The sequence below is a fragment of the Peromyscus californicus genome, unplaced genomic scaffold, assembly GCF_007827085.1.
Source record: "Peromyscus californicus insignis strain IS unplaced genomic scaffold, ASM782708v3 Scaffold_11__1_contigs__length_118956290, whole genome shotgun sequence".
NCBI classification, from domain to species: Eukaryota; Metazoa; Chordata; class Mammalia; order Rodentia; family Cricetidae; genus Peromyscus; species Peromyscus californicus.
The window spans coordinates 59,516,039-59,539,087 of NW_026294402.1; the positions used below are offsets into that span (position 1 = coordinate 59,516,039).

The window sequence follows — 23,049 nt, forward strand, 5'->3', positions numbered from 1 at the left end:
ATTCACACATACACATGATTAACATAATAAAACAATTTATTTTTAAGGACAAAAGTAGAAAGACCAAGAGTTGGAAGCGAGTCTGGGTTACACAATGAAACCTGTTTTAAACAACCGAAACAAAAAAGTGAAATAAAATGACATGAAAACATCCTCGCCGAGAGCCCTCCCACAGCTGTGACAGTGTCTAGCCCTAATGTGCAGTTTCACTATTGGCCATGCTCACTTCCCTTACTTTTATTTTTAGCTCATTCTTCAGATCTGTTTCTCTCTCTCTGAAAGTCAAGCAAAGCCAACAGATACATATTTTTATATATGCCTTTGGATAATAGCACGAACATTGACTCTCCTTCTGTACGTTTGCTGTCCGTTGCTGGGATTGGAGGTATATGCCCCTGCCAAGACTCATCTTTATTTCTTTTTTTGTTTTGTTTTGTTTTGTTGTGAGTTCCAAGACCAAAAGCAACTTGAGGAGGAAAGGTTTTTATAGATTATAGTCAATAATGAAGAGAAATCAAGGCATGAACTGCAGATGGGAACAGAAGCAGAGACCAGGGAGGAGTGTTACTTATGGGCTTCTCCCCATGGCTTGCTCAGCTTCCTTTCTCTTCCTTCCTCCTCCCTTCCTTCTTTCTTTCCTTTTTTCTTCCTTCCTTCCTTCCTTCCTTCCTTCTCTCTCTCTCTCTCTCTCTCTCTCTCTCTCTCACTCTCTCTCTCTCTCTCTCTCTCTCTCTCTCTCTCTCCGCTCTCTCTCTCTCTCTCGCTCTCTCTCTCTCTCGCTCTCTCTCTCTCTCTCTCTCTCTCTCTCTCTCTCGCTCTCTCTCTCTCTCTCTCTCGCTCTCTCTCTCTCTCTCTCTCTCTCTCTCCTCTCTCCTCTCTCTCTCTCTCTCTCTCTCTCTCTCTCTCTCTCTCTCTCTCTCTCTCTCTCTCTCTCTCTCTCTCTCTCTCCTTTCTGTTCTGGTGGAAGCTCCACCTCAGCCCCTGGCACCCATATACTCAAAGAGTCTGGAATGTTCTGGTGAAAGGTCCACCTCAACTCCTCTCCCCCATCTCTTTCCCCAAACCCACCCCCTCAAAGCCTGCCAAACAGGGCTCCTCCCCCAGAGATGCTCAAGACCACTCCCATAGGGTATTTAAACTGTATCCTAGAAAACAGACACGTGGTTTTCCGGTCTCTTGTCCCTGTCTCCTCTCTGCAGCTGGGTGAGTGGCCAGTGGCCAGGAATTCCAACAGTATGTGTTCATGCGTGTGGTTAAAGGACAAACTTGAGTTGTTGCTCTTTAGGTACCTTTGACATTTTGTTTGAGTCATTGACTCCATTGCCCTGGACCTTCACTAGCTAGTTGCATGGAACTTGGTAGCAATGAAAATATGGTATACAACAAATCAGCTGAATGGTTGTGTTTGGAATGTCTTGATTCCACAAAACATTAAATTCTGACCAAGGCTTTGGTATCAGAGGAAATGATTATGGTAACTGTCAGCTTACTGCTTCCTGACAAAAAGATAAAGTTAAGAATGCTTTGCTCTTTATCTCCTCATCCCCACTTTGGTTTTTGAGACTAGGTCTCACTCTGTAGCCCAGGCTGGCTTGAGATTCACTATCCAGCCCAGGCTAGCCCTGAACTACTGACATTCTGCCTACTTCTGTCTCCCATTGCTGGAATTACATGCACAAAGCACCACAGCCAGCAAAAATGCTTTGCTTTTTTATGTAGATAATGAGCTGTCAAATTCATCAAACAAAATATAATCATGGGTGTAGCTTGTATCTCACTTGGCAGCACGCTTGAATAACATGTGCAAAGCCTTGGGTCCCAGTCAAAGAACTACAGAAAACTGAGTGTAATGTCACATGTCTGTCATTCACATGGAAGGTAGACGTAGGAGGGTGAGGAAATCAAGGTTAGCCTCAGCTACACAGCAAGTTTGAGGCACAAGCCTGGGATACATAAAACCCTGTCTCAAAAAAGAAAGAGCAAAACCTGTCAAATACATAGAAGAGTAAAAACAAAAATGAACAACAGCAAAAACCATCATGTATTCTCATACACTTGAAAAATCTTTTTTTTTTTTTTTTTTTTTTTTTGAGACGGGTCTCACTATGTAGCTCTGGCTGTTCTGGAACTCACTGTGTCGACCAGGCTGGCCTCGAACTCACAGGTCCACCTGCTTCTATCTCTCAAGTGCTAGTACTAGGATTAAAGGTGTGCACCACTGTGCCCACTTCATTTGGTAAATCTTCTAATGCTTGGTTTCCTTTTAGAAAAGCAACACATTGCTATAGTTAAAGCCCCTACTTGCTTCTGTTTTTTCTGCTCCTTCTTAGAGGTACCCCCTCTCCTGAGGTTGGTGTGTAGCCTGTTGTTTTAGAAATGTGTCCATGTTGCTAAATGTCAGCAGATTTCACTAAGTTCAGTAATTGTACAGTATTGCCTTTGTCCAGCCACCCCCATGTTCTCCCTCTAAACGGCATTTGGGTTTTGTTCTGAAGTCACTAGTGTGAACAGCACACCAGTGAACACTGAGTTTCTCCAAGTAGGGGGGCTCTTAATCTCCCTCTCTATCCTTTCTTTGTGTGTGTGTGTGTATGTGTGTGTGTGTGTATACTCACTCATTGTGTGCATATGTGAATTCAAGAAGTTGGACACTGGATGTCTTCTTCAATTGCAAGTCTCTTATTAAACCTAGAGCTTATCATTTTGGTGAAGCTAACTGGCTAGAAACCCCTCCAAGATTTGTTTGTTTGTTTGTTTTATTGGGGTTTTTTTTTGGGGGGGGGAGCGTTCGAGACAGGGTTCTCTCTGTGGAGCCCTGGCTGTCCTGGAACTTGGTCTGTAGACCAGGCTGGCCTGGAACTCACAGAGATCCACCTGCCTCTGCCTCCCAACTGCTGGGATTAAAGGCGTGCGCCACCACGCCCAGCTACATCAGACTTTTATACGGGTGCTGGGGATCCAAATTGAGACCCTCATATAGCAGGCATTTTACCCACTGAGGCCATCCCCCTAGCCTCTGGTTTTCAAACTTTCAGTACCCAAGAGTGAGAAATTACTTTACATTTAGATCCCACCCATGCAGATCACACTGCTTGGCATGTAGCCTCTGAGATAGATTTTTGTCAGGATTTTTCTTTTGAGGTGTTAGAAATATTCCCAGTGTCAACACATATAAACAAAATGAAAGTATCTCATCAAGACAATTCTTTTTGTAAAAAGGGTGTGCTAGAACCCAAACCTGTCTAGCAACACACCAGGGCTAACATGGCTTCTGTCATTTATCCCTGATGTAGGTGGCAATTGTATGTCATCCCTTTGGTGGGAGCTTGACTTCACAATCTAATGTGATTGGTCAATTCATGCAAAGGTTACAAAATCTGTTTCTCACAAGGACAGGGTCTCACTATGTAGAACTGTTCTGGAACTTGCTATGTAGACCAAGCTGGCCTCAAATTCACAGAGATCCATCTGCCCCTGCCTTCCAAGTGCTGAGATAAAAAGCATGTGCTACCATGCCGCTTCATGGATGTTCTTGTTTGGGGACAGGGTTTTACTATGTAGCTAGTAAAACGAGGTAGTTGGACTTCAGTGTATAAGCCAGCATTGTGTAGCAGTTTCCTGGCCCATCCACCTTCGCGGGAAGCCTAAGACACTAGATCTTCTATGGAGACGTAAAACATTCCATCCTGAAGGGAAGCTAGTTAAGTTCGGGAAATAAACAACTCAAAGGCTTCAGAAAGTTCTTGAAACTTCCTCCCCCACCATATGTAAGCAGTGAGGGCCGCTGAGAGACACTCTAAAGCTAAGCTGCCTAGAAGAGGCTCAAATCAGTCAAGCCACCTGGAAGCAGCAGAGACTAGCCTAGTATCCTAGAAGAGGCTCAGACCAACTGAGTGACCTAGAAAGGACACTTCCCAACCTGTTGAGCAGCCAGTAGACTGTGCAGTGTGCTCCAGGCTTTCATAAGCTGCGCCCAAGCTGGGGTGGGCTTTGCTGATGCAGCTATCTTTGGGTCCTTTCTGCTCTCCTAAATAACCCTTCACCCGTTCTCTTGTGTGTAATCCCAATAAAATGTATTGGTTCATCAAGTTGGACTTTGGTGGTACCCTCAGCGGTTGATTTTCTATCTGGGGTTGGTAGACGTTTGTTCACAACCCCCAGGAGTAGTGTGACACAACACCCAGGCTGGCCTCAAACATGCAATTCTTCTGCCTCAGCTTCCCAAGTCCTGGGATTATAGGCATGGACCATCATTCCTGGCTTTGTATGCAGAATGTTTATTGAGAAGTTCCTCAGAAGAGGCACACATGGGGGTGAAAAGTGGCAAGAATGGGAAGGCGGAGGAGTCAGCCTACCGCCAATAGCAGATGGCCTCACCTAATCCTGCAGAGACTGGCATGATCCTTCAGATTACTGAGAACTGGAGAAGGGGATCAGGCCTTTCTCTACCTACCTGCCAGTTATGGGATACAGTCACAACCAGGAAGAGGACATGGCCTGGGGTAAGTAGCTTTCTTCCTGGAGAGTCCTGTAGAAGGACCTAGATAAAATCTGGTAGCTGCCAATACTCTTGGCAGCTGGCAGAATGAATGCTTCGGTCCCAGAGAGAGAGAGAATTTAGATAGCATATCACGATATTTAATATATATACAGATGTAGAGATAGATAGAGATATTAGTGTGTGGTGTTACGTATTCACGCACATATAACAATTCATTGATCTGATATTTTCTGTTCTATTTCATTTAAACAAAATCATGGTGACACATTCCTGTAGTCCTAGCAGTTGGGAGGCAGGAGGGACAGAAGTTCAAGGCCAGGCTCAACTAGTGAGTTTGAGGCCAGACATGAGATTCTATCTGTAAGTAAATAAACAGAAAAAGGAAAAATAAACCAAAAATTCCCATACTATAGTACCCCAAGACTTAAATTCTTGCTGGCTTCTCAACCAACAAAAAGACACATGTGTTCCTTGATAATTAGGTATCATTCAATTTCCAGTATTGCAGAATAGAAACCTCATTTTACAAAAGTGAATCTGTTAGTCTTGCAACCCTTTCTCTAGCACCTATCAGCATGCATTGCACATGACAGTAAAGTAAAATGCAGGTGGGAGGGAGGAGCGATTTCTATGCCCAGAGTTTTGGTTTTGTTGGCTTCTCCAGTAGAGATCCATTGGCCCAGGGATCATGGGGCCTGAGCTCACTATCTGTCGGATGACTTGGGAAAATTTATTTTACTTTTCTGAGCTCAATTTCTTCCTGCCAAAACTAAAGTTTTGTTTTGTTTTGTTTTTCCTATTTATCAATCTTGCTTCAAAGAGAGATTGGACCTGCATTCTCAGGCCTGATGGGTATACATGGAATGTAGAGAGCTAAGTACTCTAGATCTGAGAAGTGGAACCTGACTCTAATTCTTTTCACACAGTTGCATGTCTATGACTTCAGAGAAGTCCCGGATAAGCAAATGGTGACTGTCTTAAAGTTGAATTTGTCATTGGTTACTCTCTGAGATTTATTTCTGCATGAAAGTTCTATGCCCTGGAGTAGAGAAACGAGAAATCAACCTATGTGGGTTAGATGATGGATTTGAAATACATTTTCTGTTACCCGCTCACCTCGATTGTCTTGGAACATAATCTACTGTCCAACTGCTATAGAAGTTACTTAAACTCCAGCGTTGAGGTTGTCCTTTGTGAAGACGGGTGTGTGTGTGTGTGTGTGTGTTGTGTGTGACAGTTGTTGATTTCTGATCTCTTTCTCAATTGCCCTCCACCTTATTTTTCTGAAGCAATCTCTCAGTGAACCTAAAGCTTATCACCTAGCTTTTATGTGGGTCCTGGGGACTGAACTCAGGTCTTTATTCTTGCGTGGCAAGCACTTTGCTGACTTGAGCCAACTCCTCAGTCCTCACAAGTAGCATTTTTAATTATCTTTAGTATTTCTTTTCAAAAGTTAAAAGGTGTGTGGGTTATGTGTGCGTATGGGTGTATCTGCCATGGCACCTGTCCGGAGGCCAGAGAACAACCGTGTGGAGTTGGTTCTCTCCTTCCACACTTACGTGTATCCCAGGGATCACATTCAGGCTTGCCCAGCAGGCACTTACACCCACTGGGCCATCTTCCCAGCCCCATCATCAGCATTTCCAGCTTGACTTTATGAGAGAATTTGAAATGGAGGAATACATTTCTTGTCTCTTTTCATAGGGCCATTATCTACCCAATTCCCTTTTCATACATAAATATTAAATATTAGCTAAATGTGGCCAGTATCTTCATAGATCTCGCCAGCCTAATGGGAAGCATTTCTGTGGCTGCTGTTCTTCATCTGTACTGTCTACTGCCTTCTAGATGGTATGACTTCCGTGCAGGCAGGTACATGGCAGTTGGACAGCACTGTCCTGAATACCTTCTTTTCTATCTAGTACCAATACTTTCAGATGAGAGATAACTCATATCAACTTCTCTGTTTTTTGTTTTTTTTTGTGGCAGGGTTTCTTTGTGTAACAGCCCTGGCTGTCCTGGAACTCACTCTGTAGACCAGGTTGGCCTTGAACTCACAGATCCTCCTGTCTCTGTCTCCTGAGTGCTACGATTAAAGGCATGTGCCAGCACTGCCTGGCACAATTCTTTCTCTTTCCCTGTAAGCATAATTTTTTTGAGACAGATTCTCATGTAGCCCAGGTGGGCCTCAAATTTGTTATACCTAAGGATGATCCTGAATCTCTAATCCTCCTGCCTCCACCTCCCAAATGCTGAGATTACAGGCAAGCACCACCATGCCTGGTTTTATGCAGTGCTGAGGAGTGAATCCAGGGTCTTGTGCAAGCTGGACAAGCATTCAAACCAACTGAGGTACATCCCTAGCCCCTTAACATAATTTTAAGCTCTGTAAGTTATTATCATAGAGTATTAACTCCATAGGTATGATAATGTCTAAAGTCTATTAATTCAACAAAGTGACATTTATTAAATTACAGATGCTGTTAAAGCAATTACAACCAAATATGCAAGCTTGCAGGATTCTGAATGAAACACAGAGGAAGGCTGGGTACTGAAGGCAAACAGTTAGGTGATGCTCACACTTGAGAGCCTGAAACAACTTCGGGGTTATTTAGTTATCAGAAAAACTGATATACAGGGGGCTTTGGAGATCTTTCTAAGCTGAAATATCTATTTTAGCCGTCTGTTATTCTCCAAATCTTTTAGAAGAGTTTATTGGGCTAGAGAGATGGCTCAGCAGTTGAGAGCACTGGCTGCTCTTCCAGAGAACCCGGGTTCAATTCCCAGCACCCACATAGCAGCTCACAACTGTCTGTAACTCCAAGATCTGACACCGTCACACAGACATACATGCAGGCAAAACACCACTAAACATAAAATAAAAATAAACTATTTTAAAGCGGTTTATTTTTATTTTTTATTTGTGTGTGTGTGTCTCTGTGCATTTGTGTCTGTGTGAGTGTATGTCACATGTGTGCAGGTATCCATATAGGCCGGAAGAGGGTGTCGGATTCCTTGGAGCTGGGTTACAGGTCTTTGTTAGCTGCCCAGTGTCTGTGTTGGGAACTGAATTCAGACCGTCTGCAAGAACAGTTAATCTCTGAGCCATCTTTCCAGCCACTGTCCTCTAAATCTTGAATAAGCTAATTGTGGGACTTTTCCCTTCAGGATGAATTGTGCTCTTGACACAAGTGACCAGTGTCTTTGTACTCATGCGTGTGGAAAAGGGAATGAGGTGCTTCTTTTGGGTTTTTGATACAATGTTTCATTATGTGGCTTAGGTTGGCCTTCAAATAACAACCTTCCCACCTCAGTTCCCTGAATGATGGGATCACAGGCTTATGCCATAGGCTCAGCTTGACTGAAGTGTCTTACAGGTGGCAGAGGTTTAAATGCTTCCTGTCTGTCAAGAACCTTGTGCTGTCAGCGTGAGAGTGTTCTGAATGAGAGATGCTCCATCACCGTAGAGAGTGGCAGTGGAGAAAGAGGGATGGGCTTAATGCCTGGCACCCTGTTTTAGTTACTTTTTTTTTCAAGACAGGGTTTCTCTGTGTAGTTTTGGTGCCTGTGTAGACCAGGCTGGCCTTGAACTCACAGAGATCTGCCTAGCTCTGCCTCCTGAGTGCTAGGATCAAAGGCATGCCCCGCTGCCACCACCACCCAGCTAGTTACTTTTTTATTGCCATGACAAAACACCATAGCCAAGGCAATTTATGAAAGAAAGTGTTTTATTTGATTCATGGTTTCAGAGGGTCAGAGTCCATGACCATGATGGCTGAGAAGATGGCAGTAGGCAGCAGGCATGACACTGAAGCAGCAGCTGGGAGCTTATATCCGATCTTCGAGAAAGAGGGAGGGAGGGAGGGAGGGAGACAGAGAGAGAGAGAGAGAGAGAGAGAGAGAGAGAGAGAGAGAGAGAGAACTAATTGGAAATGATAAGGGCTTTTAAAATCTCAAAACGTACACCTAGTGATGCACCTCCTCCAACAAAGCTACGCCTCCCAATCCTTTCCAAATAGTTCCACCAACAGAGGACCAAGCACTCAAATGAGCCTATGGAGGCCATTCTCATTCAAACCAACACACCCCTCTTAGGTAACTTCAAGATTAGACATTGATGGCAACATAGACTCAGTTCACAGAGTGCTTAGCTAACATTTGTGACGCCCTGGATTCAACCTCCAACACCAGATAAAAACAGGCATGAAGGGAAAATGAGATTGATGACTCAAATGTTTTCATTTCTGTGACTAGGTACTCAGGTGGGTGCCATTCAAGAAATTAGAGAATACAGGGGCTGGAGAGACGGCTCAGTTGGTAAACTGCTTCCACTCAAGCATGAGGACACCAGTCAGACCTCCACAACCATGCAGTGGGAACTACATGTAAAGCTACCATTGAGGAGGCAGAGACAGGTGGATCCCAGGAGCTCCCTGGCCAATCAATCCAGCCAGCTGGCAATCTCCAGGTTCATTGAGCGATCCTGTCTCAAAATATAAGAAAGAGGTGTCAGGGAGAGGGCTCCTTAAGCTGAAGTGCTTGCCATACAAGCCTGATGATAGGTGTTTGAGCCATGGAGCCCTTGTAAGGGACATACTCCAGAGCTGTCCTCTGATGTCCACATGTGCACTACAGATATCACACACAAATGACATAGTTTAGGCTTATTTATTTGTTTGAGTGTTTTTGCCTGCATGTATGTAGGTATGCATACCACCCACATTCCTGGTACCCAAGGAAGTCAGAAGAAGGTGTCATTCTTTACGCCCCTGGAGTTGGAGTTAAGGACGGTTGTGATCCACATGGATGCTGGGAACTGAACCCAGGTCCTCTGCAAGAGCAACAGGTACTCTTTACCACTGAGCTGTCTCTGCAGCCCATAATAATCTTTTTTTTTTTCCTGAAACAGTCTATGTAGCCCTGGCCATCTTAGAACTCAGTATATAGATCATACTGACCTCTAACTCACACTTCTAACCACTAACTTCCTGCCTCTGCCTCTCTAGTGCTGGGTTTAAAGGTATGTGCTACTATGTTTGGTCAGTAATTACAGAATATGGGAATAACAGGTTTGGGACAAAAATAACGAGTTCCTTTGAAAATGCTGACTTTCAGATGCACTTTTGATTGAAGTAGCAGGAGACAATTCATTATGTAATACTAACATGTAGGGGAGAAGAATGGATTTAAGATGTGTCTCCCATTCTAAGCAACTATATAGAAAACAGGAGCTGCTCCCTTCCCCAAGTTCATTCTTTGGAATTACAGGTGTTTCCCTTTTCAGGCAGTTTTCCTTAAGCCTTGGCAATAAAAGGGTGTCCCCCCCCTCCCCCGTCCTTTTTGCAGGACGTGTGTCTGGATCAGTCAATACAAACAAAGCAAGTTGGTGTCTGATTTGTTCAGCCTGGTGTTTTCCAAATCTCCAGGCTGCACCTCTCGTGTAGAGCAGATGAGACACGCTGACTCATATTTCCTGCAAGTCAGCACAGATATCCATCCTTCCAAATGACTCGAACCTCTGGCCACTCCCAAAGACAGTTCGAGGGCTGGAGTCATTTATGAGCATCTCTTTCTGGTTTTGTATTTGTTATAAAAATTCAAAGAAAAAAAATGCCCTGTCTACTTCGACCCACCCTCAGCCCCAAGCTCCATGATGTCCTCAGATTTGTAGAAGGTCTAAGAAAGACATGTCAGGATTGGTTCAAATGTCATCCCCCCACTTCAGTCTTCGCAACGAGTATTCAATCCCCTGGGCTTCCACAGCAATGAGTGAGTCTGCTTCGTGTGCAACTTGTCACAGTCTGACTGTTACTAAAGTCCCTTGTCTGGGAGCATGCCTTCTGCCTCTTGGGTGTTCCTACTTATGGTCTGCCATGGTCCTTCTGTGTTTTGCATGGTATTTGGAATGTAAATGCTGACTGAGGTGAACATGTTAAAAGTTAGAAAAATATTGTCTTACCACTCAGAGTCAGGGAGCACAGATGAGAACACAATACTTAGAAATAACTTTAACTTAGAGATAACTCCAGAAGTAAAAGTTGCATTTATGAGGATGATGAGAACACAATACTTAGAATTAATTTTAGCTTAAAGATAACTCCAGAAGTAAAAGTTGCATTTATGAGGCATTGTTGGAAGAGGTGGAATTACTCATTCGAGGAGAACATTGAGAAGTGGTTATTTTTAAAACTATAAAAAGGTGCTGAGTCAAAGATGATGCCTCAGATGGCCACCCAAGGGCAGGGACACCAGTGGCCCAGACTGCTACAGAACCCCCTGTTCTTGGTTATTTCTCTCAAGCATCAGGTTTAGAATTGATGATTTCTTTTGTATTTTATTTTTTACATTTGTGTGTGTGTGTGTGTGTGTGTGTGTGTGTGTGTGTGTGTGTGTGTGTGTGCATGCATACAACTTTCTTGGGGGGAGGGGAGCTTGTTCTTTCCCTCCACCACGTCAGTCCTGGGGACCCAACTCTGCTCAGGAAGCTTTTTGGCATGTGCCTTTATTGGCTGAGCCATCTCGTTGGACCCAGAATAGGTCATTGCTATTATAACATTGCTTTACTGTTATTCTTTTAAATTGTTAGATACATTGTATTTCAAAAAGAATTACACCATATTTGTCTATTTAAAGAAATAAATGCTGATAGGATCATGTGACTAATACATTTCTGCTTGTGGGCTCAATACATGACAATGTCACTCTAACACTGTTTCACAACGAGTATAATTTGGCAAATGTAGGTTCTGCTTTGGAAGTCATCCAAAGAGTTTGTGAAAGCTCATAAATGGCTGCTGGAAGGTTTTCACACCCATGAGGAAGCCCTGTGGCACAGATATCAAGGATTACTTTAAGGCTACAGGTTTTCACTTAAAAAGCCATCGAAACGTCTGGCAGAGCCATGGGAGCACCAATTTTAACAGGTGGACAGGACTAGGCTGTAAAGCAGCATGGACTGCAATGCTGTAAACGGTTACAGTTTTCATCGTTTGCCTTCATGCATCATTTGAACTACAGTGTTTTAAAATAACTTCTGAGAAACAGCCAGATAGAGTTCCAGGTGTAAAGGGATGACATCATTTCAGAAATGTCATGGGGCTGAGATTTGTAAGCCATGTTTTTCCTATCTGGTTCATGTCTATACTGTTAGAACCCCTTGTGTGAGACACATTTGGGCCTCAAGTTTCTTTAGCTGTGACTGTAGTGACATGTGCCTGGAATGTTGCCAGGACTTGAGATCTGACTGTTAAGGGCTCTGCAGTACTTGAAGACACTTTCTAAACACAGCCAAGTGTTCCATGTTGGTTTTCCATCATTTCTGTTTGCTTAAAGCAGCAGAAAAACTTATTTATAATATAAAAAAAAAGTACTTAAGAGGTTGGAGAGAAGGCTCAGTGGTTAAGAGCACTTGTTGCTTTTCTAGAAGACATGGTTTCAATTCCCAGCACCCACAGAGTGGCTCACAAGCATCTGTAACTCCAATACCAGGGGATCTAACACCCTCTTCTGATCTCTGTGGACACCAGACATGCACACAGTGCACAAACACACACGCAGGCAAAGCATCTATACCTATAACATATAGTAAAAATATTATTTTGAAAAGTATTTGCGATCAAGCACGGAGTCTCCTGTATGTTAGGCAAACACTCTTGAGTGTCTTGAGCCTCTGCTACCTTTTGATAGAATTCTCTTTTCAGGAGACAGAAGGTCTGGGGCTAGAGAAACAGCTCAGCTGGTCAAGTGTTTTCTGCTCAATTCTGGGAAACTGAGTTTGAGCTGGAGTGCTCCCATAAAAAAAACCCAGGTGTATTATCTAGATTTGTGTCAAGTTGACATAAACTTTAGTCATCTAAGAGGAGAGAACCTTTATTGAGAAAATGCTTCTCTAAGACCTGGCTGTGGGCCAGCCTGGAGAGCATTTTCTTAATTAGTGATTGATGGGGGCAGGACCTGCCCATTGTGGATGATGGCATCCCTGGAATGGTGGTCCTGGATTCCAGAAGAAAGCAGGCTGAGCAAGCCAGCAAGCAGCACCCCTCAGTGACCTCTGCATCAGCTCCTGCCTCCAGGTTCCCACCCTGTTTGAGTTCCTGTCCCGACTGCCTTTGATGATGAAGAGATACGGGAGTGTAAGCTGAATAAACCCTTTCCTTCCCAACTTGTTTTTGCCATGGTGTTTCGTTACAGGAACAGAAACCTTAACTAAGACACCAGGTATAGTGGCATGTGCTTGTAATCCCAGTGCTGGAGAAGTAGAAACGGGTGGATCCCTGCCAAATAAGCCTTACTTATTTGGGAACTCCAGACCAATGAGAACCCCTGCTATTTTTTTTTAACCCCTGGTATTTTATTGGCAACTCTTTGTTTTTGTTTTATTTTGTTTTGTTTTTTTTTTCCCGAGACAGGGTTTCTTTGTGTAGCTTTGGCTGTCCTAGAACTAGCTCTGTAAACCAGTTTGGCCTTGAACTCACAGAGATCCACCTGCCTCTGTCTCCTGAGTGCTGGGATTAAAGGTGTGCACCATCATCGCCCAGTAACATATATATGTATGTTATAATAAAATAATAAAACATATATATAATAAAAAATATATTTTATAATAAACTTTAAAAAATGTGGCCTTCATCTGAGGAATGACACTGTAGTTGACCTCTGGCCTACACACACACATATGCATATATACTGGCCACATATATGCAACTGCACACACATACAAATAACCTGTCTCCACCTCCCTAGTGCTGAGATTACAAGGGCTGGGCCAAAATTCTAGTTTCCTTTTTGTTGTTGTGAGCAAAAGCTAGTTAAAACCCATCTGGGGAGGGTATTTCATCTTATACTGCCACATCAGAGTTCATCACTGAGGAAAGTCAGGACAGGAGCTCAAGAAGGAACCTGGAGGCAGGAATTGAAGCAGAACCATGGAGGAAGGCTGCTCATTAGATTCCATTCCGTGGTTCACTCAGCTGCTTTCTTATTGAACCTAGGAACATCTGCCCAGAAGTGGCACCACCCAGAGTGGGCTGGGCCCTCCTACATCACCCCTAATCAAGACTGTGCCATACAGTTTTGCCTACAGGCCAATCTGATTTAGGCATTTTCTCAATTGAGATTCCCTCTTTTCAGACGACCCTAGCTTGTGTCCAGTTGGCAAAAACTAGCACAGCCACCATGTCCAGATTTTTAAGCGTGGGTCCTGGGGTGGAACTCGGGTCTTCACTCCCTCACGGTAAGCACTTTAACCCCTGAGCCATCTCTCCAGTCCAACTTCTGAAACTTTTAAAGAGTCCCATGCTACAAGCTCTTCTTGCACCTATATGTTTATGATATTTTAACTGGAACTCTATAATGTGGATGAATATATCTATTTCTCAACTGAACGTGCTTTGTACTGCTGATACTATAATATGCTAAGATACCCTTTAAAGGGGAACTGACTGGGTGTGTTTCACAACAATCAAACCAATTAATGGCTAAGTCTATGGACAATGGAAAAAGAACAGGAGTTACCAACTGAACCTTTAGAAAGTTTGTTTTTGTTTGTTTGTTTGAAGCAGGGAATATTGCTCAGTTGCTAAAGTGCTTGCCTAGCATGCATCAATCTCTGGGTTCCATCACAGAACACACTGGGTGTGATGGCACAAGCATGTAATCCCAGCACTTGGAAGGTGGAGGCAGGAGACTTGAGGTGGGTTTGACACCAGCTTGGGCTACATAGTGGCCTTGTCTTAGAAGAAAATGTAAAAAAGTAAAAGCTTTTAAGTGGTGCTACTGAAGTCTAAAGGATACATATATTTAGAGGTGCAACGTAATAACTTTGACATTGTTTATACCTGTGACCATCAACGCAATCAAGACAGTGATGCATCCATCTTCCCCCAGAAGTTTACTTGTACCCCTTTACGATACAGACTCTCTAGGAACCATCGATTGGCAGAGAGCCATGTCCTCACATGGGGATATAAACACTGTGATGACATTGGCAGCCGGGAGGAAGTCTCCAACCAAGTTAAAAGATTGCAGTTTTGGTTTGGTCTCCTCAGGCATTGCATGCATGTGGTAGACATAAAATAAAAATAAAGGAAAATAAGCTTATTAAAAATACATTTGGAATTACAGTATCTAACATTACCCATTAGCAGAAATGACTAAGACTGACTAACATGGGTTACTACCTGAAATCTATTAAAAAAATACACATCAAATAACATTGATCTGTACAGGCAACTATACATTATAACAAAACGATATATAAAATGATTAAAAATAAATGATATCAAGTCAAGCATGGTGATGCACAATTTAATCCCAGCGCTAAGAAGGCAGAGGCAGTTGGATCTCTGAGTTCAAGGGCAGCCTGGTCTATTGAGTGAGTTCCAGAACAGCCAGGGCTACACACAGAAACCCTGTCTCAGGAAAAAAAGAAAGGAAGAAAGAAAGAAAGGAAGGAAGGAAGGAAGGGAGGGAGGAAGGGAGGAAGGGTGATATATATCATTCAATAATTTTCAATGAAATTAGCATTTTTCTCTCCACAATATTATGTGATGCCTACACATCTTTAAACAATCTAAACTATATTTATAGTCAACTCAGTGTTGAAGGGGCTCAAACTTAGATTTTTAAAAACTTTCAGTCAGGTTCTCTGGTCTATATGTTGCCTGGAATATAAATATAGATGTCACACTTCAAATGCCACTCACTGTTCCTAACTCCTTTGCTCACTCCTTACCATTCAGTGGCTTCAGCCTGCAGTTAGAATCAAAGCCGATCTTGTTTCTGTGTCTTTCTAGGCTTTGTACAACTGAGCCTTCAACTCCCTCTCCAATCTAATGTAAAGCTTCTCCAGGCAAAACCCATTTCCCAGCAACACGGATTCCACTCCGTTCTAAAAGCCAAGCTCCTCCCTATTGCAGGGTCTCTGCACAATCAGGCTGTGCTCCATTCCCCAGGGCCTTTCTCCCTTTACTGGCTTCTTCCTGAGCTTCAGATGGGCATACCCTTGCCCACTCCGGTTTCAAAAAGCATTCTATGATTTTTCTACCCAGAATTCTTCCTATAATCTTCTTGTTTCTTCTCCAAATGCGAAGTAAATTTGTTTTTTGTTGCCCTTCCCCCACTAGACTGCAAGTCCCTGAAAGCAGACCTTTTCTGGTCCCTGATCGTGGTGTCCCCTCTGCTGGGGTTCCCAAAAATGTTGTCTTAATGAATGAGTATAAGAGAAATGGAGATATAAAATAAAAGCATAATCTCGGGTAGTAAAAAGGTGAAGCCTGTTTTGCACAGATTAACTTGAACCTAGAGGGATTTTTTTTAAAGGTCTTATTTCTTCCTTCACTCGTCCTTGGAATAACAGCTAACATTATTCAATACTTTTAGGCATACACTATAGCATTTCTGAGTAACCCTGTAGAGGTAATCAACCTTTATTATCCTCATTTTTCAAAGGCAACCTGCCAATAGCCATTAACGGTGGAGCCGTAGTCTGGTTTAAGTAGGCCATATCCAATTAATCAATGTAATGGACACCCCTTCAGTCAACAATAGGTGTTTTATCAAAGCACTTTTTAGAGAACCCCTCTGAATTTCCCCTTTTCCCTGACCTTCTGTCTTGGGACTGAAAGCTACTGGTGGTTGCTAACGGCTCAGGGGGTTTCCTGCAGAATGCCAGTGACTTTGGTGGGTGGTTCTCAGCTCAGACTGCAGCAACAAGCTCTCTCTAGCAGGCTAGGACTGCAGGGGAGGAAGGAAAAAACAGGTCGTTAGCCAGAGCTGAATCCTTGTGCCTCGACATGGTGAAAGAGGAAGGTACAGCACGCCTTGTTCACACTCGCCAGGGGCTCGGGATCTCCCTAACAGAAGGGGAACCACGGCGCGTTTCCCCAACTACACCCCGCGTCACGAGCTAGCCTGGTCCCGCCCCGCCCCCGGCCCCGCCCACTTGCGGGGGGGGTCCTCTTTAGCCCCCTCCCCCACGACCCACCCCTTTAGCCGGCCTTCTCCTGCCCCTCGGGTCAGACTCGGCCTGTGATTGGTCTTCGAGGCCACAGCCCCCGCCTCCTTGCCTTTTCCGTCACTCCCAAGATGGCGCCGGCCTCGGTGGGTTTGGCGGCTGGCGCTGAGGAAGGAGGCGGAGGCAGTGGCGACCGCGCTGGGAGGGGGAGTCCCGTCTGACTGAGACGGCAGGGCGGAGCGCCGGGCCGGGGGATGAGCTAAGCGGGCTGCAAGCGTCGCGGCATTCAGCCCCCTCGTGTCCCGCCCGCCGCGCGTGAAAGGATCGGACCCCGCGCTTCGGGCTCTGGCCGGCGCTGGCGCGGGGGCCGGCGGGGAGGTGAGTGGCGGGGGCGGCGGCGTGGGCATCGGTGGCGTGGGGAGCTGTCACGGCCCTGAGGAGGTGACTGGCAAGGGGGACGCCGAGCAGGGCGACAGGAGTCGGAGGGCCGCCAGGCGCGGGCAGCTGCTGGCAGGGGCTCGGACCGTCCGGGAGAGGATGGCGAGACGCTGCCGGGAGAGCGTTCGCGCGCCTCCGTGTGGGAACGCGCGCGGGGCTCCGGGGGTCTCCTTCCAGATTGGCCATTCGGTGCTGGCCTGGGGCTGTTGTTGGGGTGATGGGGCGGGGGCGGACCAGGGGGAGGTCCTGAAGCTGGGATTTTTGACAAGCCGGTTACGTAAGGTGGCTTCCCGGAATCCCACCTGCTCCAGGTTTCAAACCCGCGGCGGGGGCTGCTTTCCCGCGGCTGCTCAGCTGCTCAGCCCAGATGCCGGGGCCCAGCCGGGGCTCAGGTTCCACGTGAGCCCGGCCAGCGTCCAAGTTGGACAGTTTTTTTTTTTCCCTTTACTCTGTGTGTGTGTGTGTGCGCAATTCTTGGTCATCAATACTCCTTTTGAAGTTTATCTCTTTCTAGGGAGGGGAAAGGGTGAGGGGGGGGGAGAAAAGAGAAGGGGCAAAAAAACGCTTGTGATCTAAAATTGGGTCGCAGCGATCTCTCTTCATATTATGGTGCTTTTAAATGACAGGACATACTGGGAAATTTGACTGTTGTCGCTCCAGTGTGCTTTTTATTCGGACGTATGGTTGGCTTCGGAGCCATAGAGAGGGTTTTTATTTGTCTTACAGGACAGTTATTTCTTGTTTGCAAAGCGGCACAGGCATCCATCAACAGGCTTGTATTTATTTGAGGGGAAAGCGAGTGTCAGCCAGCCAGAGACACGGGAGGGCAGAAATTGTGTCACTCTGTGAATATATTATTCTTTTAAATGTATTAGACATGAATTAAAAGGATAACCCAGGCGTAAAAGAAACAGTATTACATGATCACAAGCTTTTGTTTAGTGTATATACACAGCCTCATTCTGTTTTCTGCCTAGCCCATTCATTCTACCTCCTCTTTCCTTGGGGGAAGGAGGTGGAGACACCTGTAAACATCGTAGCCCAGGTTACACAAAGCTATTGTAATACATTTGAGATTATTATAAAAAGGAGTCTCTTGGGGACCCAAGATTGGTTAATAAGTAAGGATTCTTGGACAAGTTGTTCAGTTTCTGTTTATAGTAGTTCTGGGATACAGCTTCTGAAAAAAGTGAATAGAATTTCTGATCTATTTGAACCCTAATTGAACCTAAAATAAGATTGTATTTGGTTTCTTTTATGGGAACTTTGTTTTGTTTGGGGGAGACATTTGAAGCAGCTTTTCATTTTTACAAACTCCCTTTGAACTGCAGCTCCCAGCAAGAGTCTAGAATAACATATAGTTACCAACATCATTCTATATGTGTTACATAATTCTCTTTTTTCCAAATTATTAAACACAGACTTACTTCACTGTGGAAGAATTTTGAAAGAATGTGCTTGTGAGGGAAGTTAATTGATCTTGACACCAGCCTAATATTGGGGATGAAAAGGAGAAATTTTGGCCTGCATTTCAAGCTTAATTGCACAAGTTTACATTTTTGAAGTTTGGTGACACAGTCTAAGTCTTTTCTGTCTGTGCAAGAGACCCAGGAACCTGGAGCTGATTTGAACTCTTCCACAGGATTACCACCGGTTTAAGTAGTTATTGATTCTCAAGTTCCTGGAATTACTGTCCCATTTCTGACAACTTGAATACTATTTAGTATAACTGGGACTTTATATGAAGGAAATGACAGAGTACATCATATTAATTCATTCAGAAAACAGTAAACATGTAACAAAGAAGAATATCTTCTTCCTATGTGATACAAACTACATTAACTCTAGTTGTTTGCAGAATCTTAAGCCTTCTGCTTATGAGAAGCCTAGTTTTTCATAACCATCACTAAAGGTAGACTTGGTTGTTATGTTACAGATCTTTCATTCTTGTTTACACTGGTGTCTCATAATTGTAAGCGGAAAGCGTAAGTTACTCCAGCAGGAAAATGGACTTGCTATTTCTGCTTTCTCCCATGTCAGAGACTTATCTTTTCAGGTTTTCACCCTTTCCTGCCAGAGGTAGAGGAAGGAGATACTAAAAAAAAAAAAAAAAAAAAAGTGAATCAAGTTTTCTTCCTTTCTTTCCGTTCCCTCCATCCACAGCTGTTTTTTTTTTTCCCCAGTAGAATTGGTGGGGTGGAATGAAGAGAGTCCAGCTATACTTTGCTACTATATATCATCAATATCACTTTGGAGTCGAAAAGGGTAGTGTAAAGCTTCGTATTGGAGACACTATTTTGGCCTGGAATTTGAGAGCTTCCTGCCTCAACCACATGAGTGCTGGGATTATAGATATATGTCACCACATTCAGCTAAATTACTGTTCTTATAATCACAAAGTGACATGAAAGAGTTAAGAGAAAATATTGAAAATCTAAAGCACTATTGATTCAACAAAGAAACTGCCTTCTTGTTAGCAGAATATGGTGTGTATGTGCACTCACAATAACAGAAGCAACTGGTTGTTTGGGTGAATTCATTTTTAGGTCTATGGATTGCATCTGTGCACATTAACTTCTGGGTTCTTTTTCCTTCTAGCACTCAACTGCTCTATGTTGACAGTGCCACCTATTGATAATGAACTCGGTTTTTTCCTCGTTACTTTATTAGTTGTTAGGCAACGGCATTGGGATGTTTAAGAGATACCAATATTTTGCTAGTTACTGAGGATACAAAGGTGAATAAAACATGACTTCTGCCCTCCAACCCTGCCTGAGAAGCATTGTTTGCTTTTGGGGCCATCAGTACATGTGTCTCCTGCTTTTCCTGTCTCACTTTCTCCTGGTATTCATATCCTTTTGTAACTTTCCTAGTTGGAAACTGTTTTGGGTTCTAGACACCCATTTTTCAAATTCTTTTTTAGAACATTTGATTTCATGTTGAAGTGTGTTTTTTAAGTAAAACCTGAAATATAGAGATCAGAAATTTATTTTTAATCCTGTGGTAACTTTCGTTTGATTTCTCTCTCTGTCTCTGTCTCTGTCTCTCTGTCTCTCTGTCTCTGTCTCTCTCTGTCTCTCTCTCTCTGTCTCTCTCTCTCTCTCTCTCTCTCTCTCTCTCTCTCTCTCTCTCTCTCTCTCTGTGTGTGTGGGGGGGGGGCTAGAAGTCAGCATCAGATGCCTTCCTCAGTTACTTTTTTTTTTGAGGCAAGGTCTCTCAGTGAACCCAGAGTCCATCAGTTGGCTAGACTGTCTGACTGCTGAGTTCCTGAGATCAGCTTTTCTCTCCCACCCATCCAACACTGGGGAGACAGATCTGTGTTACTTCACCCAGTCTTTTGTGTGGGTGCTGGGGTTCAGAACTCAGGTCCTCATGTCTGGGCACTAGGTACTTTACCCAATGAATTACCTCTCCAGCTCTCTTACTGGCTCTGGAGACAGTTTGTCCCTTGAGCTTTCCAACTTCTTGCCTCCTCTTCCATACAGCTGTGATTATATGTCATGCCCAACTAACTGTAAGTGTTGTTTTGTAGATGAGACATTTTTCTTCTTGAAAAGTTTTAAAAATAAACCCAATTACCAAAATATATAGTACACACCCACATGCCTACATAAAATGTTGACATTTTTCGTTTTTGCTTCAGATATATATTTAATATAAAAGAACTATGTATATCACAGTTACCACACTGAATTCTAAAAGAGCAGTCTAGAAACTTTGTACTTTATGTGAAGTTGCAATCTGCTTTGTTCACTCCAGTTTCATTCCTCACCATCTCCCTTACCATTTTCTAACCTGTATAATGAATGTAGCATTGCTCTGGTGCCTAGATTGGTTTTCAGACAGGGCCTCATGTAGATCAGGCTGGAAGGAAGACAGTATTGGCCTTGAACTCCTGATCTCACTGTCCCTTCCTCCCCAAGCCTGGAGTTACAGTATTGCACCACCATACCCAGCTCAACTCTGAGTGCTGAGAACAAAGTATAATGACATCCTTATGAAAAATGCCATGATGAAACCCAGTACTTTGAATGTTAACCTGAAATTTTAATAAGAAAAGTAAGTATGGTTTGAATCTTTGAAAACAAATTTAAAATTGTATTTGATGAGAATGAGTGTTTTGCTGGTATGTATAACTATATACCAAGTGCATGCCTGGTGCCTACAGAGGCCAGAAGAGGGTGTTGGCTCCCCTTGAACTGGAGTTACAGATAGTTATGAACCACAGAATGAGTATTGGGAACCAAACTCTACAAGGGCAGTAAGCACTCTTAAACTGCTGAGCCCTCTTTCCAGCCCCCTTGGTTTAAATCTTGACTTTACTATTCAATGGTTTTAGAGTTATTTAAACTAGATCCTTAGTGCCCTTATCCTCTCAAATAGGATCAATAGAAATGTCCATCTCATAAGGTTTTCATAAAAATTAAATGAATCTATTTCCATAAACTTGAAAAAAGCATTTGGTAGTGTGACTGAGAGTGGCCCCCATAGGCTCTTACATTTGAAGGCTTAATCCACAGTTGGTGGAACTATTTGGGAAAGATTAGGATGTGTGGAGTGTGTCGCTGGGCTTGGCTTTGAGGTCTCAAAAGCCATGCCATTCCCGTTAGCTCTCTGTCTTTCTGCCTTGTGCTTGTGGATCAGATGTAAGCTCCTAGCTACTGTTCCAGCATCACACTTGCCTGCTGCTGTAGATGTAACTGACCGTCTTATTAAATAAGAAACACAGAACCAGTGCAAAGAAGAAAGCCAAGAGATCAGAGCTAAGAGCCTTACCCGCCTGCTGCAGCTAGCCTCTTCAGCCAAGAGACCCCTCTGAAAGAGCCCTACTTTCTGTCTGTCTTTATAGAGACTTTCTGTTCTGCCTTCTCATTGGTTGTAAACCCAACCACGTGACTGCCTCATCACTGCCTGTCTGTACAGACCTCCAGACACACATTGGAGCGTGTGTCTCCAATGCCGGCTGTATCCTTGAACACACAGAGATCTACCTAGCTCTGCCTACCAAGTGCTGGGATTAAAGGTGTGCGCCACGAACGCCCATCTCTGCTATGGCTTGCTATTAGCTCTGACCCCCAGGCAACTTTATTTATTAACATACAAATAAAATCACATTTCAGTACAAATAAAATATCACCATATGCTGCCATGCTCCCTGCCAAGATGATGATGGATTCTAACCCTCTGGAACTGTGAGCTTCCAATTAAATGTTTTCTTTTACAATTTGCCCTTGTCATGGCAATAGAACAGTAATTAAGACAAATCATGTCAGCTGGGCATAGTAGTGCACACTTTTAATCCCAACACTCAGGAGGCAGAGACAGGCACATCTCTGTGAATTCAAGGCCAGCTTGGTCTACACAGGAGTTCCAGGACAGCCAGGAGGCAGACAGGCACATCTCTGTGAATTCAAGGCCAGCTTGGTCTACACAGGAGTTCCAGGACAGCCAGGAGGCAGAGACAGGCACATCTCTGTGAATTCAAGGCCAGCTTGGTCTACACAGTGAGTTCCAGGACAGCCAGCACTACATGGAAAAAAAAAATACAAACCATGTCTACCATGTCTGACATTCTTTTCTTCCTTCCTTCCTTCCTTCCTTCCTTCCTTCCTTCCTTCCTTCCTTCCTTCCTTCTCTCTCTCTCTCTCTCTCTCTCTCTCTCTCTCTCTCTCTCTCTCTCTCTCTTTTCCTTTCTTCAAATACTAATAAATTTAAGTAGGTATTGATATTGCTGTGTCTTGGTATGTGTAGGTTCCATTGGATGAATGTACTGGACTGCCAATTATCATTTCTTCTAGTAATGCTTGTTTACATGGCCTTCATTTTTTGTCAGGTATAAACAATGCCTCATTAATATCACTCTATCTCTTAAAGCTTTGGCTCTCAACCTGTGGGTCGTGACCCCTTTGGGGGGGTCTAGTGACACTTTTATGAGGGTCACATATCAGATATCCTATATATCAGATATTTACATTACAATTCATAACAGTAGCAAAATTGCAGTTATGAAGTAGCAATGAAAATAACTTTATAGTTAGAGTTACCACAACATGAGGAACTGTATTAAAGGGTCGCAGCATTAGGATGGTTGAGAACCACTGTCTTAAAGCAACATGTCAGAGTTTTTCCAGGTCATGGATCTGGTTGTGAAATTGCC

At 43.8% G+C, this 23,049-nt stretch overlaps 1 protein-coding gene across 3 annotated transcripts in view; it reads left to right on the forward strand.

Annotated features, from left to right (window-relative positions):
• The first annotated feature begins 16,576 nt into the window (after positions 1–16,576).
• The window catches only part of Dennd4a (DENN domain containing 4A), a 114,125-nt gene continuing 107,652 nt past the window's right edge, over positions 16,577–23,049 (forward strand). For 2 of the 3 annotated variants that reach the window (XM_052712143.1, XM_052712151.1), the window contains exon 1: positions 16,577–16,832. The gene's annotated coding sequence lies outside the window, so the exon portion shown is untranslated. The remainder of the gene's footprint in view (positions 16,833–23,049) is intronic. The other variant, XM_052712134.1, reaches the window with a different exon arrangement.